Raw genomic sequence first — 15,627 nt, 5'->3', positions numbered from 1 at the left:
GTTCAGCAAAGCAAAGATGAAAAATCCTCCCACAGGTAGGAGCATCACAAGGAAAGAAGCCAGGATAGTTGGAGAATATATAATTGACCACATGGTCAACTTCACGTTCTGCTCTGAAGGTAGAGGTAACAGATTTGCTATGGATTGGACCTGAGCTGCAGATAAAAAGAAATAAGTGAAAAATGGCCTCAAGGATTTGACTTGAACAAATGGAAAGATGGAGTTATTATTTTCCAAGATGAATATGATTGTGGGAGGAGCAGGTGTGGGGCATGCTAAGTTTAATAAGCTACTCATTAAACATCCAAGTACAAATATCAAGGATGCAGTTGGATATCTGAGTCTGAAGTTCAAAGAAGTAGTTTAGACTGATGAAATAAATTTTGGAGTCATATTCAGTGCAGAGAGAATGGAAAATACAGAAAAGATTTTTTTAAAAGGAAACATATAGAACAGCTGTACTGAGGTATAGTTGATATACAAGGAACTGCACATATTTAATATATACAATTTGATAGGTTAGACATATGCAAACACCCATGATACCATTACCACAATCAAGGAAATAGACACATCCAACACCACCCAAAGTTTCCTTGAGTCCCTTTGTTTTTATTTTGTTTTGTTTTGTTTCATTTTGTAGTAAGAATACTTAGCATGAGATTTACCCTCTTAACACACTTTGAAGTGCACAATACTGTATTGTTAGCTGTAAGTTCTACGTTGTGCAGCAGATATCTAGATATTATTCATCTAGCATAACTGAAAATTTATACCCATTAAATGATAACTCCCCATTTTCCCCAGCTCCTACCCCCTCGTAGCGACTACTGTATTCTCTGTGTCAACGAGTTTGGCTATTTTGGATACTTCATATAAGTGGAATCATGCAGCATTTGTCCTCCTATGGCTGGATTATTTCATTTTGCATAATGTCCTCCAGATTCATCTATATAGTCACAAATGGCAGGGTTTCCTTCTTTTGTAAGGCTGAACAATATTCCATTGTATGTATATAGCACATTTTCTTTACCCAATCATTTGTAAATGGACACAGGTCGTCTTGGTTGCTTTGAATAATGCTGCAATGAACATTAGAGTGCAGGTATTTCTTTGAGGTCCTGATTTCAATTCTTCTGATGTATACCGAGAAGTGGATTGCTGGATCATATGGTAGTTCTATTTTTTAATTTTTTAAGAAACTTCCATACTGGTATCTATAGACAATGTGTTATTTTACATTCTCATCAACAATGTAAAAGGGTTCCAATCTCTCCACATCTTTATCAACACATATTATCCTTTTTTTTTTGATAATAGCCATCCTAATAGATATGAAGATGATATCTCATTGTAGTTTTGATTTGCATTTCCCTGATGATTAGTGATGTTGAACATCTTTTTACATACCTGTTGGCCATTTGTATGTCTTCTTTGGAGAAATGTCTGTTCAAGTCTTTGGCCAATTTTTTAATTGGGTTATTTTATTTTATTGCTATTTAGTTGTAGGAGTTCCTTATATATTTTTGGCTATTAACTCCTTATCAGAGATATGGTTTGCAAATATTTTCTCCTATTCTGTATGTTGCCTTTCCTTTCTGTTGATTGTTTCCTTTTCTGTGTAGAAACTTTTCAATTTGATGTAATCCCACTTGTATATTTTTTCCTTTTGTTTCCTGTGTTTTTGATGTCAGAGCCAAGAAATTATTGCCAAGACCAATGTCAAGAAGTTTTCCCTTATGTTTTTTGTAGGAGTTTTACAGTTTGTCTTAGCATTTAAGTCTTCAATCCACTTTAAGTTGATTTTTGTGTATAGTGTACAGCAGGGGTCCAATTTCTTTCTTTTCTTTCATATGGATATCCAGTTTTCACATCACCATTGGTTGAAGAGACTATCATTTCCCCATTGTGTATTCTTGGCACTTTGTCAAAGATCAGTTGACTTTATATGCATGGGTTTATTTCTGGACTCTGTATTCTATTCCATTGGTCTGTATATCTGTCCTTTTGCCAGAACCATAATGTTTTAATTATCGTAGCTTGGTAATGTATTTTGAAATCAGGATGTATGACGCCTCCACCTTTGTTTTTCTTCCTCAAGATCATTTTGGCTGTTCTGGATCTTTTGTGGTTTCCTACGAATTTTAGAATTTTTCTCTATTTCTGTAAAAAAAAATACCACTGGGACTAATTTTATGAGACCAGCATTACACTGATACCAAAGCTAGAAAAAGATACTACAAGAATAGAAAATTATAGCTGCCTGCTTCCCCAACTCCAACCCCTTGTCCCCTCTACGAGGGCAAGAGAATTATCAATCTGTGTGTCACAGTGCAGATCACACATTATACCACATTTGGTAGTGCACAGTGCCACCATGCATCAAAACATTGCATAAATGCACATGGGTATTCCCTCCACGCTACTTCCATGCAGCTGGGTTGGAAGCCAAGCTAGAGCCCACATAACATCTGGTTATCATGATTTCCTCTCCTTTCTTCCTTGCATGCATGTCTAACAAGCATGTCATCATTTTGTTTTCATGACCAGTGCCACAATTCAGAGAACGTGTGATTTTAAGATCCACTGGGGCTTGAAGGAAGATGGAAATCCTAATGGACGTATAGGTGGGGCTTTTGCTGTAACCTAGCGATATAAGTTTTTCCCTTTGGGATAAAACACACTGGCCCAATCAATCATAAAGTATTCTTTTTGTTTCTCATTTTCCATTGCTCCTTGTAAGTACAGTTTCCTCAAGAACCTCGTGGGGAAGAGGTCACTGGGATGAGGTTAGGATTTGGGTATTCCCAACTTCCTTGGCAATATTGCTATCAGAACCTTGACCCATTTGTAAGAGAAGGAATTCCTAATATTACAACCACTTATTTATTGCTTGAATGTTATCGTCAATATCTCCTAAAAACATTCATGAAAGCTGTATTTATACACCTCCAGTGACAAGGACCTCTTTACCTTAGAAAGTCACTCTTTCCATCTTTGCACATTTCTAATGAATAAAAAGTTCTTTTGTGGGTCAAGCCAAGTCTGATCCCCAGTAACTTCCATCCCATGGCCCTATGTCTACCCCTCAGGGCTAAAATGGAATGAATTTAAAAAGCTTATTCCTTTTTAGTGTAACAGCAGCTCTTCAACTTTACTACAGTTCCCTCTAGCTATGTGAAGGTCTGATAACCCACAGGAAGGAGATATTCCCAAGTGTTGGCCGTTTCTCTGTAATTGACTTTTCTGCTCAGTGCTCAGCTCAGACAAGCCACTGTTGATCTGCTGATCTGAGATCCCCTCTGTGTACACAGCCAAATGGAGTGCGACAGCTAGGGTATAGGTAATGGCTATGGATGGATGTCACGGGTCCTGATACATCTCCATTTCATTTGTTAATGAAATTGCTCATTCTCAGTGCCCTAAAGGAGACCTGACTTTGATACCCAGTGACGCTAACAAATGTGGAGTTTGCATGCAAATGGCACCCTTGTTTAGGTGCCAGATTGTCAAGTGGTCCTTGGTATATGTGGGGCATCACTGTATACACACAATGACAGCGTTTGTACATCACAAGTATGAAGTCTTTATACTCACTTAAGAGTGAGAGATAGAGTGTAAACACACACAAGCAGGAGCTATGAACCAGACAGACCTGGTTCAAAACCAACTTCTACTGCTTACTATCTTTTGTGCCCTTGGACCAGCTACTCTAGCTCCCTGGACCTCATTTTCCTCCTATATTTGCAAATCAGAGAAGTAATATCCTCCCCACAGTGTTGTTGTTAAGATCAAACAAGCAAAGGGTCTAATATAGTGCTTGACACATAAAAGATGCCCCAAAAGGTAAGTTATCTTCTTCAATTTTTCAGTTTACAATGTGTTTTTTCATGTATTGTCTAATGGCACCTAGAATATATTTGATCTAAATTTTAGCTTTCAGGCAGGGCCATTGCATGTGTAAATACACTCTATCCTAGGAAGAAAAAACAAAAAACTATAGAGGAGATTGTACAGCCTCATCCTTGAAAAGTTCTCTGTTCTACCCAACTTCCATTATTCATGCTTCTGTCTCTCCATCTACAAAATATTTAGACTGAACTAGACAATCTCTAAGGTCTTATACTCTATTCTTATGCTGATCTATTATTCCTATAGCAATCTACAGCTGTTCTATTCTGTTTTTAAAGGGGAAGTGAGGGAAGAACTAACAGTTCTTGAGGACTTCCTCCTTTCCAGGGGCTCTGCTGGATACTCTGTTAAACACCATTTTATGTTCTCTACCACTCTGTGAGGGAGTTATGATCGCTCTTTTCTCACAGGTAGACGGAGAAGGTCATAGAGATTAATAAATTGGCCAAATCATTCATGATTAGTAAGTAGCAGAGTTTCCTAATTTATATGAGGACATGAACTCAGGGAAGGGGATGCTCGTCCCACTCGGGCTTGGTGGGTCTGATTTCTCTGTTCTCCAGTCCACTTGGTGGATAATAATCAACCACAGCTCTGGAGTTTTCTGGCCACATGATTTTGTACCTTCCGCCTCTCTCTCTGCCTCTCTCTATCCAGGAGTCTTCCTCTCCTATTTCCAGATCCCTGGGAAAGAGAATCTGGTTGGCTGACTTGAGTCAAATACCTCCCATCTCTTGGTCTAATCATCTGTGGCCAGAGACGCAGGATCACCATACACACTTTTTTTTTTTTTTTTTTTTAAGTTTGAAGCCGTATTTGAAGCTCACTGCGAGTAGTTTCGAAGAAAGACAGAGGTTTTTGTTTTGTTTTGTTTTGTTTTGTTTTGTTTAATTAATTTATTTATTTATTTTTATTTTTGGCTGTGTTGGGTCTTCGTTTCTGTGCGAGGGCTTTCTCTAGTTGTGGCAAGCGGGGGCCACTCTTCATCGCGGTGCGCGGGCCTCTCACTATCGCAGCCTCTCTTATTGCGGAGCACAGGCTCCAGACGCGCAGGCTCAGTAGTTGTGGCTCACGGGCTTGGTTGCTCCGCGGCATGTGGGATCTTCCCAGACCAGGGCTCGAACCCATGTCCCCTGCATTAGCAGGCAGATTCTCAACCACTGCGCCACCAGGGAAGCCCCACACTTTTTTTTTTAACATCTTTAATGGAGTATAATTGCTTTACATTGTTGTGTTAGTTGCTGCTGTATAACAAAGTAAATCAGCTATATGTATACATATATCCCCATATCCCCTCCCTCTTGTGTCTCCCTCCCACCCTTCCTATCCCACCCCTCTAGGTGGTCACAAAGCACCGAGCTGATCTCCCTGTGCTATGCGGCTGCTTCCTACTAGCTATCTATTTTACATTTGGTAGTGTATATATGTCAATGCCACTGTCTCACTTCGTCTTATCTTACTCTTCCCCCTCCCTGTGTCCTCAAGTCCATTCTCTACATTTGTGTCTTTATTCCTGTCCTGCCCCTAGGTTCTTCAGAACCTTTTTTTCTTCCATATACATATGTGTTAGCATAAAGTATTTGTATTTCTCTTTCTGGCTTACTTCACTCTGTATGATGGACTCTATGTCCGTCCACCTCACTACAAATAACTCAATTTCGTTTCTTTTTATGGCTGAGTAATATTCCATTGTGTATATGTGCCACATCTTCTTTATCCATTCATCTGTCGGTGGACACTTAGGTTGCTTCCATGTCCTGGCTATTGTAAATAGTGCTGCAATGAACATTGTGGTGCATGACTCTTTTTGAATTATGGTTTTCTCAGGGTATATGCCCAGTAGTGGGATTGCTGGGTTATATGGTAGTTCTATTTTTACTTTTTTAAGGAACCTCCATACTGTTCTCCATAGTGGCTGTATCAATTTACATTCCCACCAACAGTGCAAGAGTGTTCCCTTTTCTCCACACCGTCTCCAGCATTTATTGTTTGTAGATTTTTTGATGATGGCCATTCTGACAGGTGTGAGATGATACCTCATTGTAGTTTTGATTTGCATTTCTCTAATGATTAGTGATGTTGATCATCCTTTCATGTGCTTGTTGGCAATCTGTATATCTTCTTTGGAGAAATGTCTATTTAGGTCTTCTGCCCATTTTTGGATTGGGTTGTTTGCTTTTTTGATATTGAGCTGCATGAGCTGCTTGTATATTTTGCAGATTAATCCTCTGTCAGTTGCTTAGTTAGCAAATATTTTCTCCCATTCTGAGGGTTGTCTTTTCGTCTTGTTTATGATTTCCTTTGCTGTGCAAAAGCTTTTAAGTTTCATTAGGTCCCATTTGTTTAGTTTTGTTTTTATTTCCATTTCTCTAGGAGGTGGGTCAAAAAGGATCTTGCTGTGATTTATGTCATAGAGTGTTCTGCCTATGTTTTCCTCTAAGAGTTTTATGGTGTCTGGCCTTACATTTAGGTCTTTAATCCAGTTTGAGTTTATTTTTTGTGTATGGTGTTACGGAGTGTTCTAATTTCATTCTTTTACATGTAGCTGTCCAGTTTTCTCAGCACCACTTATTGAAGAGGCTGTCTTTTCTCCATTGTATATTCTTGCCTCCTTTATCAAAAATAAGGTGACCATATGTGCATGGGTTTATCTCTGGGCTTTCTATCCTGTTCCATTGATCTGTATTTCTGTTTTTGTGCCAGTACCATACTGTCTTGATTACTGTAGCTTTGTAGTATAGTCTGAAGTCAGGGAGCCTGATTCCTCCAGCTCCATTTTTCTTTCTCAAGATTGCTTTGGCTATTTGGGGTCTTTTGCGTTTCCATACAAATTGTGAAATTTTTTATTCTAGCTAATGTTTTGTTCTGGCTAATGTTTTATCAATTTTGTTTATCTTCTCAAAGAACAAGATTTTAGTTTTATTGATCTTTGCTATCATTTCCTTAATTTCTTTTTCATTTATTTCTGATCTGATCTTTATGATTTGTTTCCTTCTGCTAACTTCAGGGTTTTTTGGTTCTTCTTTCTCTAATTGCCTTAAGTGTAAGCTTAGGTTGTTTTTCTGAGATTTCTCTTGTTCCTTGAGGTAGGATTGTATTGCTATAAACTTCCCTCTTAGAACTGCTTTTGATGCATCCCATAGGTTTGGGTCATCGTGTTTTCATTGTCATTTGTTTCTAGGTATTTTTTGATTTCCTCTTTGATTTCTTCAGTGATCTCTTGGTTATGTAGTAGTGTACTGTTTAGCCTCCATGTGTTTGTATTTTTTACAGATTTTTTTCCTGTAATTGATATCTAGTCTCATAGTGTTGCGGTCGGAAAAGATACTTGATACAATTTCAATTTTCTTAAATTTACCAAGGCTTGATTTGTGACCCAAGATATGATCTATCCTGGAGAATGTTCCATGAGCACTTGAGAAGAAAGTGTATTCTGTTGTTTTTGCATGGCAAGTCCTATAAATATCAGTTAAGTCCATCTTGTTTAATGTGTCATTTAAAGCTTGTGTTCCCTTATTTATTTTTATTTTGGATGATCTGTCCATTGGTGAAAGTGGGGTGGTAAAGTCCCCCACTATGATTGTGTTACTGTCGATTTCCCCTTTTATGGCTGTTAGCATTTGCCTTATGTATTGAGGTGCTCCTATGTTGGGTGCATAAATATTTACAATTATTATAGCTTCTTCTTGGATCGATCCCTTGATCATTATGTAGTGTCCTTCTTTGTTCTTGTAATAGTCTTTATTTTAAAGTCTATTTTGTCTGATATGTGAATTGCTACTCCAGCTTTCTTTTGATTTCCATTTGCATGGAATATCTTTTTCCATCCCCTTACTTTCAGTCTGTATGTGTCCCTAGGTCTGAAGTGGGTCTCTTGTAGACAGCATATATATGGGTCTTGTTTTTGTATCCATTCAGCCAGTCTATGTCTTTTGGTTTGAACATTTAATCCATTTACATTTAAGGTAATTATCGATATGTATGTTCCTATTACCATTTTCTTAATTGTTTTGAGTGTGTTATTGTAGATCTTTTCCTTCTCTTGTGTTTCCTGCCTAGAGAAGTTCCTTTAGCATTTGTTGTAGAGCTGGTTTTGTGGTGCTGAATTCTCTTAGCTTTTGTTTGTCTGTAAAGGTTTTAATCTCTCCATCAAATCTGAATGAGATCCTTGCTGGGTAGAATAATCTTGGTTGTAGGTTTTTCCCTTTCATCACTTTAAATATGTCCTGCCACTCCCTTCTTGCTTGCAGAGTTTCTGCTGAAAGATCAGCTGTTAACTTTATGGGGATTCCCTTGTATGTTATTTTTTGCTTTTCCCTTGCTGCTTTTAATATTTTTTCTTTGTATTTAATTTTTGATAGTTTGATTAATATGTGTCTTGATGTGTTTCTCCTTGGATTTATCCTGTATGGGACTCTCTGTGCTTCCTGGATTTGATTGATTATTTCCTTTCCCATGTTAGGGACGTTTTCAACTATAATCTCTTCAAATATTTTCTCAGTCCCTTTCTTTTTCTCGTCTTCTTCTGGGACCCCTATCATTTGAATGTTGGTGCATTTAATGTTGTCCCAGAGGTCTCTGAGACTGTCCTCAATTCTTTTCATTCTTTTTTCTTTATTCTGCTCTGCAGTAGTTATTTCCACTATTTTATCTTCCAGGTCACTTATTCGTTCTTCTGCTTCAGTTATTCTGCTATTGATCCCTTCTAGAGAAGTTTTAATTTCATTTATTGTGTTGTTCATCATTGTTTGTTTGCTCTTTAGTTCTTCTAGGTCCCTGTTAAACGTTTCTTGTATTTTCTCCATTCTATTTCCATGATTTTGGATCATCTTTACTATCATTACTCTGAATTCTTTTTCAGGTAGCCTGCTTATTTCCTCTTCATTTGTTTAGTCTGTTGGGTTTTTACCTTGTTCCTTCATCTGCTGCGTATTTCTCTGCCTTCTCATTTTACTTAACTTACTGAGTTTGGGGTCTCCTCAGGCTGCTGGTTCATAGTTCCCTTTGTTTTTGGTGTCTGCCCCCATTGGGTAAGTTTTGTTCTGTGGGTTGTGTAGGCTTCCTTGTGGAGGGGACTGGTGCCTGTGTTCTAGTGGATGAGGCTGGATCTTGTCTTTCTGGTGGGCAGGACTGAGGCCAATTGTGTGTTTTGGGGTGTCTGTGAACTTAGTATGATTTTAGGTAGCCTCTCTCCTAATGGGTGGGGTTGTGTTACTGTCTTGGTAGTTGTTTGGCATGGGGTGTCCAGCACTGGAGCTTGCTGGTCTTTGAGTGGAGCTGGGTCTTAGCATTGAGGAGACCTCTGGGAGTGCTCTCAATGACTGATATTACATGGGGCCGGGAGGCCTCTGGTGGTCCATTGTCCTGAACTTGGCTCTCCCGCCTCAGAGGCTCAGGCCTGACACCCGGCCAGAGCACCAAGACCCTGTCAGCCACACCGTCAGGCATTAGCAAGGCAAGGGAGATCCTGGGCTGGGGCCCCACCAGGTCACGTATACTCCTGGACTCTCTGATGTCCTTTTATTCCTTTGCACTTAGTCTAGTTTCAGTTGCACATAGGGAGCCATGTGAAGAGGCCTCACAGCTGCTCCTTCAGACCAGAGTTCCTACTGGGAAATGCCACCATACACACTTAATTCCTGGGGACCACCCCTGGAAGTGAGAGCAATTTAGGATGTTCTTAGAAACTGGGCAGACCATCAGAGATGTTCACCTTGACAAAAACTGGAGGCAAATATCTTGAATCCTCCTCAAGAACCAGGGTGGAGTTGAGAATACCTGTAAGGACCAGTGAAGCAGCCAGAGACTAGCAACCAAAGCAAGCTATCACCTTAGGCTTAAAGCATTATATCCTCAGGTAAGGAAGCCACCTGAAGCTGGCAGGGAGGGAGCAGGGTACAAGTGCCCGCATGTCCTTCTCCTCCATTCTCAGACTTCAGCTGGTGCCTCCCATTGGCTGAACCCAATGAGAAACCGGAATACTAGGTGGCCGCAGGTTACAGTCTTCCTGCTGGGCAGAGAAGGGCAGATGTCCATCCTGGAGAGACGAACAGAAACAAAAGGAAATGGGAGAAAGTGCAGTGGATGTCTCCCCACCCGTTGCACTGTTTGCTCCAGACAAATATGTATTTTAGCTCTAACACAGAAGTGACCCTGTCTCTGGCTGTAATCCCCACAGGGTGGATAATACAGGAGACTTCCTGGTTGCAGACTGGTCGCAGTTCCCAGAGGGAAAAGGGGCAGAGTCTCTGCAACGCCCCTCAGGAGGCACTGCAACCTGGGATGGTCTTCCTACAGTTTTCTAAGCCTTTTCCATTCTAAGCTACAATGAACATAAGGGGATTCGGCCCATACCACCACCTACTGCAGTCCTGAAAATGGCCTTCTTCCCAGCTCTAATCATCTCTCCCTTCCTCAAAATCCTGCACTGGGTCAGTAGTATCCATAACAAACCTTTCTTCAAGCACTTGTGCCCAATTTCCCAGTAGGTGCAGGTGTTTTCCTATTACAGTAACTTCTCTTGGACTGTTTCCTTCCCCTGAAGTATGCTTTTTCTCTATCTCTATCTCCCTGGAAAAAAAAAAACACTGCTTAATCTTAGGCTCTCAGTCAAACCAGTCAGGTAGAAAATCACCTGAAATGGAAGTGAGCTCTCCTTCCTTCATCAGACAAGTTTCCTTTGTTCTTCTCTTTAAGTGCATGTGTAAAAAGTTAATTGGTCCCTCTTTTAAGCTCTCTTCCTGTTCCATCATTGCTACCTCAGTGGACCTTTTGCTTGTTTGTTCCCAGGTCATCTCTTGCTGCACTCACCACCCAGAGAACTACACTCCCCAGGATCCTTTGCCCTTTATCTCCAAGTGGTTTCAGCCAATGGGAGGCACTGGCAGAAGACCAGAGAGGAGAGAAGCTGGGTATTTCTCTCCATCTTTCCCTGGGTTTCTGGGAACTTCTCCAGCTTTAGCACCATCTCTTCTGGGATTCAGCTTCTCCCACTGGAGGGCCTCCGCTTCTGGGTTCTGTTCACTCCATCATTTCCCCATGACATTAAAGCCCTAAAGGGGATAGCAGCACCATTTTGCTACTGGAACCTCTGAGTTGCCTGCAGCTTTTTTTACTATTGGAACCCTGTAGTGTTTTTCAGCTCTTCTATCACCTGTATAACAGATTCCCTATCTTAAATTTCCTTTGCTTTAGATACCTGGAGTATTTTCTGTGTTCCTGAGTGGGCCTGAATGATGCATCATCTCACACCAGCATGAAAGTATGGAAAGTGTATTCACCTTAATCACAAAAGATACCCGGGAACAGATTCAAATTCTGCTCCTTTTTTATTGGAGTGACTTTGGGCAAGGTCTGCAACCTCTAGCCAGTGACAAGCATACCGATTTCTTAGGAGTCCTGGAAAGATTTTAAGTGAATTAACATATATTAAAATGGTATAAAAATGACCTGGCACAAGGTAGATACTCAATAACCTAGCATCATGTTCATCAGTATCAACAATAAATAAATTCATCTCCTTCCCTGGGCCCAGTTGTGAGTTTTGGGGACTTCAACTATTTGTGGATAAGCTCTACAGCCTTTGCAGTAATGGAAGAATTAGAAGTGGAGTGAAGAAAACAAAAAGAAGGCAAAGAAGAAGAAAAAACATTGATTGAATGACTGTTCCATTCCAGGAATTGTGCTGGGTCTCTTAAATATATCTCCTGATTTTATTTCCCCTGGAAGAGAGGATTTCCAGAAGAGGAAAATGGGCATTTTGGAGGTGTGGTAGTTTGACTTGTCCAAAGTCATGCAACTAGCACACTGATTAGAAACCAGAACTTCCCTCCCCTGGCATCCAAAGTTGCCATCAGGGATGGAAGATAGGAGGAAAGAAACTAAACTTCCTTGAAAAGAAAGAAGAGACCTGAAAGTCACATCAGGTCTTAATACAGCACACTAGCTTCCTTTTAATCTTGCAAAACAAACCTGAGAGATGAGGATGGGAGCATTAAAAAAAAAAAAAAAAGGAGAAAGAAATTACGAGACATGTGATGAGTCGGAGATCTGGAAGAGCCTGGGAGAGATAAAAGGAAGAGAGTGTGGGTGGAGGCAGTGGCGACAGTGTTGCAATAAGGAGGGGCATCCCCCTAACAGATTCTTCCCCAGTTCTAAGAAAATTCTATCCCTAACAGATTCTTCCCCAGTTCTAAGAAAATTCTATCCCTAACAGATTCTTCCCCAGTTCTAAGATAATTCTATCTCCAGAACCTGTCCAAGGAACAGGTGAGAAGGAAAAAAGAAACGGAGGTGGGGGAGGCAGGCAGAAGGGAGCTGTTTTCTCAAGAACATTCTCAGATTTGGAGATCACCTTGCTCTTGACCTCCACATGCCCTCCTTTTCACCGGAACTGTAAGAAATGGACAGTTATATGGCAGATTCTGTACCTCACTCTTCAAAGGAAAGACTTCTACATCCAGCAAAGAAGGCAGTCGTGGACCATGGGTTTCTAAAACTGCTACTTCCTGTCCAAAAGCTTTCAAAGGAAGAAGCTGCCCACAGTCGGCCCCTCTCAGAGGGTAACAAAGACAAAATCTGTCTTTTGGGAGTTTCAGATTCGGGTGGACTTTGCTGCACACTTATCCCATGCCAGGCTCAGAGTCTTGGTGCTTTCCCATGCAACTCTCTCACCTAGTCTTCTCAACCACACCCTGAGATAGACTTTACTCTCTCTTTATTTGATAGAGGAGGACACTGAGTGTCAGAAGAGGGAAATGACAGCCCAGGGTCAAACAGCAAATAATTGGAGTCTGAGTCTTCTGGTTGTAAGTCAGGTATTATTTCCTGAAGCGGGGGGGCGGGGGGGGCACGTGCAATGGTGATGTACAAGATGATTGCAGGTGTCTCATGTATAAACCTCTAAAGCAATATTTTAGGACTTATGGCTTTGTTTTATTATAAATTAGAATATATTAGAAAAAGCTTGTCTATAACTGGTACACTATAACTCATGTACTACCTGCACATAGATACAATTGCCTTGGAAGAAGTTAGATACATGTTAAACTTAACAAAAAAAAAAAAAGACATCTGTAAAAACAAAGAGTTCATCAATACAATAATAGCAAACCTTTTTATAGTGCTTGCTATAAAGTGACCATAGTCTAAGCTAGATATGGATTTGTCTGTATAATTAATTCTTATGAGTTGGATAGTACTATTTTTTGCATTTTACAAATGAGGAAACTGAGGCACAGAGAGCTCAAGTAACTTGCCCAAGGTCATACAGCCAGTGAGCAACAAGGTTGGGATTTAAACTGAGGCAGCCAGAATTTGTGCTCTGAACTGCTGCCTTAACCTCTGGTTATGCCCTAATGTCTGAAATTTGGAAACAGATGTTCTATTGTGAACTCCAAGAGTGTGACAGAGGCTTGTCCCCCAGTATGCATGCTGCCCTTCTTCCAGAATAACAGAATTTGAGGTCAGGCACATGGCCATAGAGAATTAGCACCCCAGATGTGGCCTCGGGACTAGTCCTGGACAATGGAGGGCAAGCCGAATTGATGACCACGCCTCCAGTTCATGGTCTCACCTTCCTCTTTCCCGCTGCCCCCAGGTTGAAATGGGGAGGGTGGTGAGCCACCGTGGGCCATGTAGACGTGGGCTACACTCCAGGGAAGCCAGAGTAACAAGAGAGAAGGAGACCGGCCTCATTGGCTTTGTGGAGAATATATTCCAGCTCAACCCTTTTGTGAGAAAGAATAAACCTTCATCTTGCTTAAGCTACCCTTCTTTGGGGTCTCTGTTACATGCAGCCAAACCTATATCCTAATACTTAGCAGAGACCCATAGCTTTCTTGCAAATTTGGAAGTGCAGCCTAGTATTTGAAGAATTTGTCTAATAGGCTTATGTGGAAGCAATCTAAACTTAAAGCTATCCTTATACAGAATAATAATAATAATGGCACTTACTATGTGCCAGGCACTTTTCTAAACATTCTACACATTTTAACTCATTTATTCCTCCTTATGAGAAAGATACTATATTTGTCCCATTTTACAAATGAAGAAGCTGAGCCACAGGGAATGTAAGAAGTTCTTCCCAAAGCACACATGTGTAAATGGCAGCGACTTCGTGTATGATCTCTTTGAAACTTAAACCTAAACAGAAGTTTAATAATGAATGGAGATAACCCTCCTCTAACATTACTGAGAGGTGGAGGGAAAATAGGATTTACTTTCTTCAAACTCGGTTTCCATAGGGCACTTTCCAGAATACACATTAGGTAAAGAGCACCCTTGGTGCATTTGGCCTGTTCCTCTGGCTTCCTTGGGGTGTTATCCTTGACCGTGTGGTCAGGTAGCTCACCCCTGCTCTGCATTCCACCCAGGGGGCAGCTGGAAAGAGAATGGAGCAGCCATGAGCTGAGGACAGTCTGTTTATGCCCAATGCTCAAGCGGTTCTAAAGAATTCTAAAGAATATTTGTTGAATGAGGATTAAACAACATTCAGTTCTCAGAACAGGCCTTTGATAGAGGATTATTGTTCATGTCTTGAAGACGTGAAGAGGACAAATGATGTGCTTAAGATCATGTAATACTCAAGTGACACAGACTGGTTTGGAGACCAGATCTTCCCGCCCTGTCTCATGTTTGATTGGTGTTCTCACCCAAGCAGATTTTTTTTTTAAACATCTTTATTGGAGTATAATTGCTTTACAATGGTGTGTTAGTTTCTGCTTTATAACAAAGTGAATGAGCTATACATATACACATATCCCCATATCTCCTCCCTCAGCACAGGGAGATCAGCTCGGTGCTTTGTGACCCAAGCAGATTTAAACTTTGGGCACATCCGTGTTTTCCATTAGGCTCCCCAGCTCTGTTACCTTTCATGATGATCAGGGCCTTCATACTTCCTTTGTCTACCACTGGTCAAAGACTGATCTCAAATCCTTTATTTATTTTAACTTATGATAACTTAAATACTTAAGGATTCAGGAGGATTTTATGTTTTAGTAGAATTCAAATGCTTGCCTGAAATCATTAAGTTCCAGAAACATAATTTTCAATATCCCTGGGTAAAATCTTTTGGAGATTCTGGTTTGGGGACTTTTGGCCCAAGAAATCTTACCACCTAAGATTAGAAAAAGTAAACCACTGAGAGTCATAGACCCTCAAGGTTCTGTTCCTCCTTCGGCTTGCTATGTGACCTGGTCTAATCATAGAGATTGTTCTGGGCCTTGGTTACTCCCCTAATAGAGAGGGTGGACTTGGTGATCCTGGCAACTCAGATCCTCTATAGGGTGCCTCTCTTTCCTCACCGTATACTGGCCAACTCTGAACATGGAGCTGTAAAGTCCCTTTTTGTATGACTATCAGCCCTTGGAGAATGTCACCATGTGTCTAGCTTCTCCAAAGGGAACCCCTGCCACTGCTTTCTCTTATCCTGAACCAGGAACAAGTTATTAATCCACACCCTACCCCGCCAATGGGCCATACGTCCACAAGAGCTGTTGTTGGTGCCTTCTAATAAGCTGGAATATGTCTGTCCCCACCCAGCTTGCTGCATCCCTTAAACCTGCTCCAATCAGTCTGCCATCTCCACCTCTTCATGGAAGTTGCTCAAGTCAAAGTACTAATGACTTCCATGGTGCTAAATCCAGGCCACTACTCAGTCTTCATCTAACTTGTTTATCAGGAGCATTTGACACATATAATGACTCACTTCTC

This window comes from Eubalaena glacialis, chromosome 11 (assembly GCF_028564815.1).
Source record: "Eubalaena glacialis isolate mEubGla1 chromosome 11, mEubGla1.1.hap2.+ XY, whole genome shotgun sequence".
In the NCBI taxonomy this organism is placed as follows: domain Eukaryota; kingdom Metazoa; phylum Chordata; class Mammalia; order Artiodactyla; family Balaenidae; genus Eubalaena; species Eubalaena glacialis.
The sequence above is the reverse complement of the archived record's forward strand: the minus strand, read 5'-3'. Positions refer to the sequence as shown.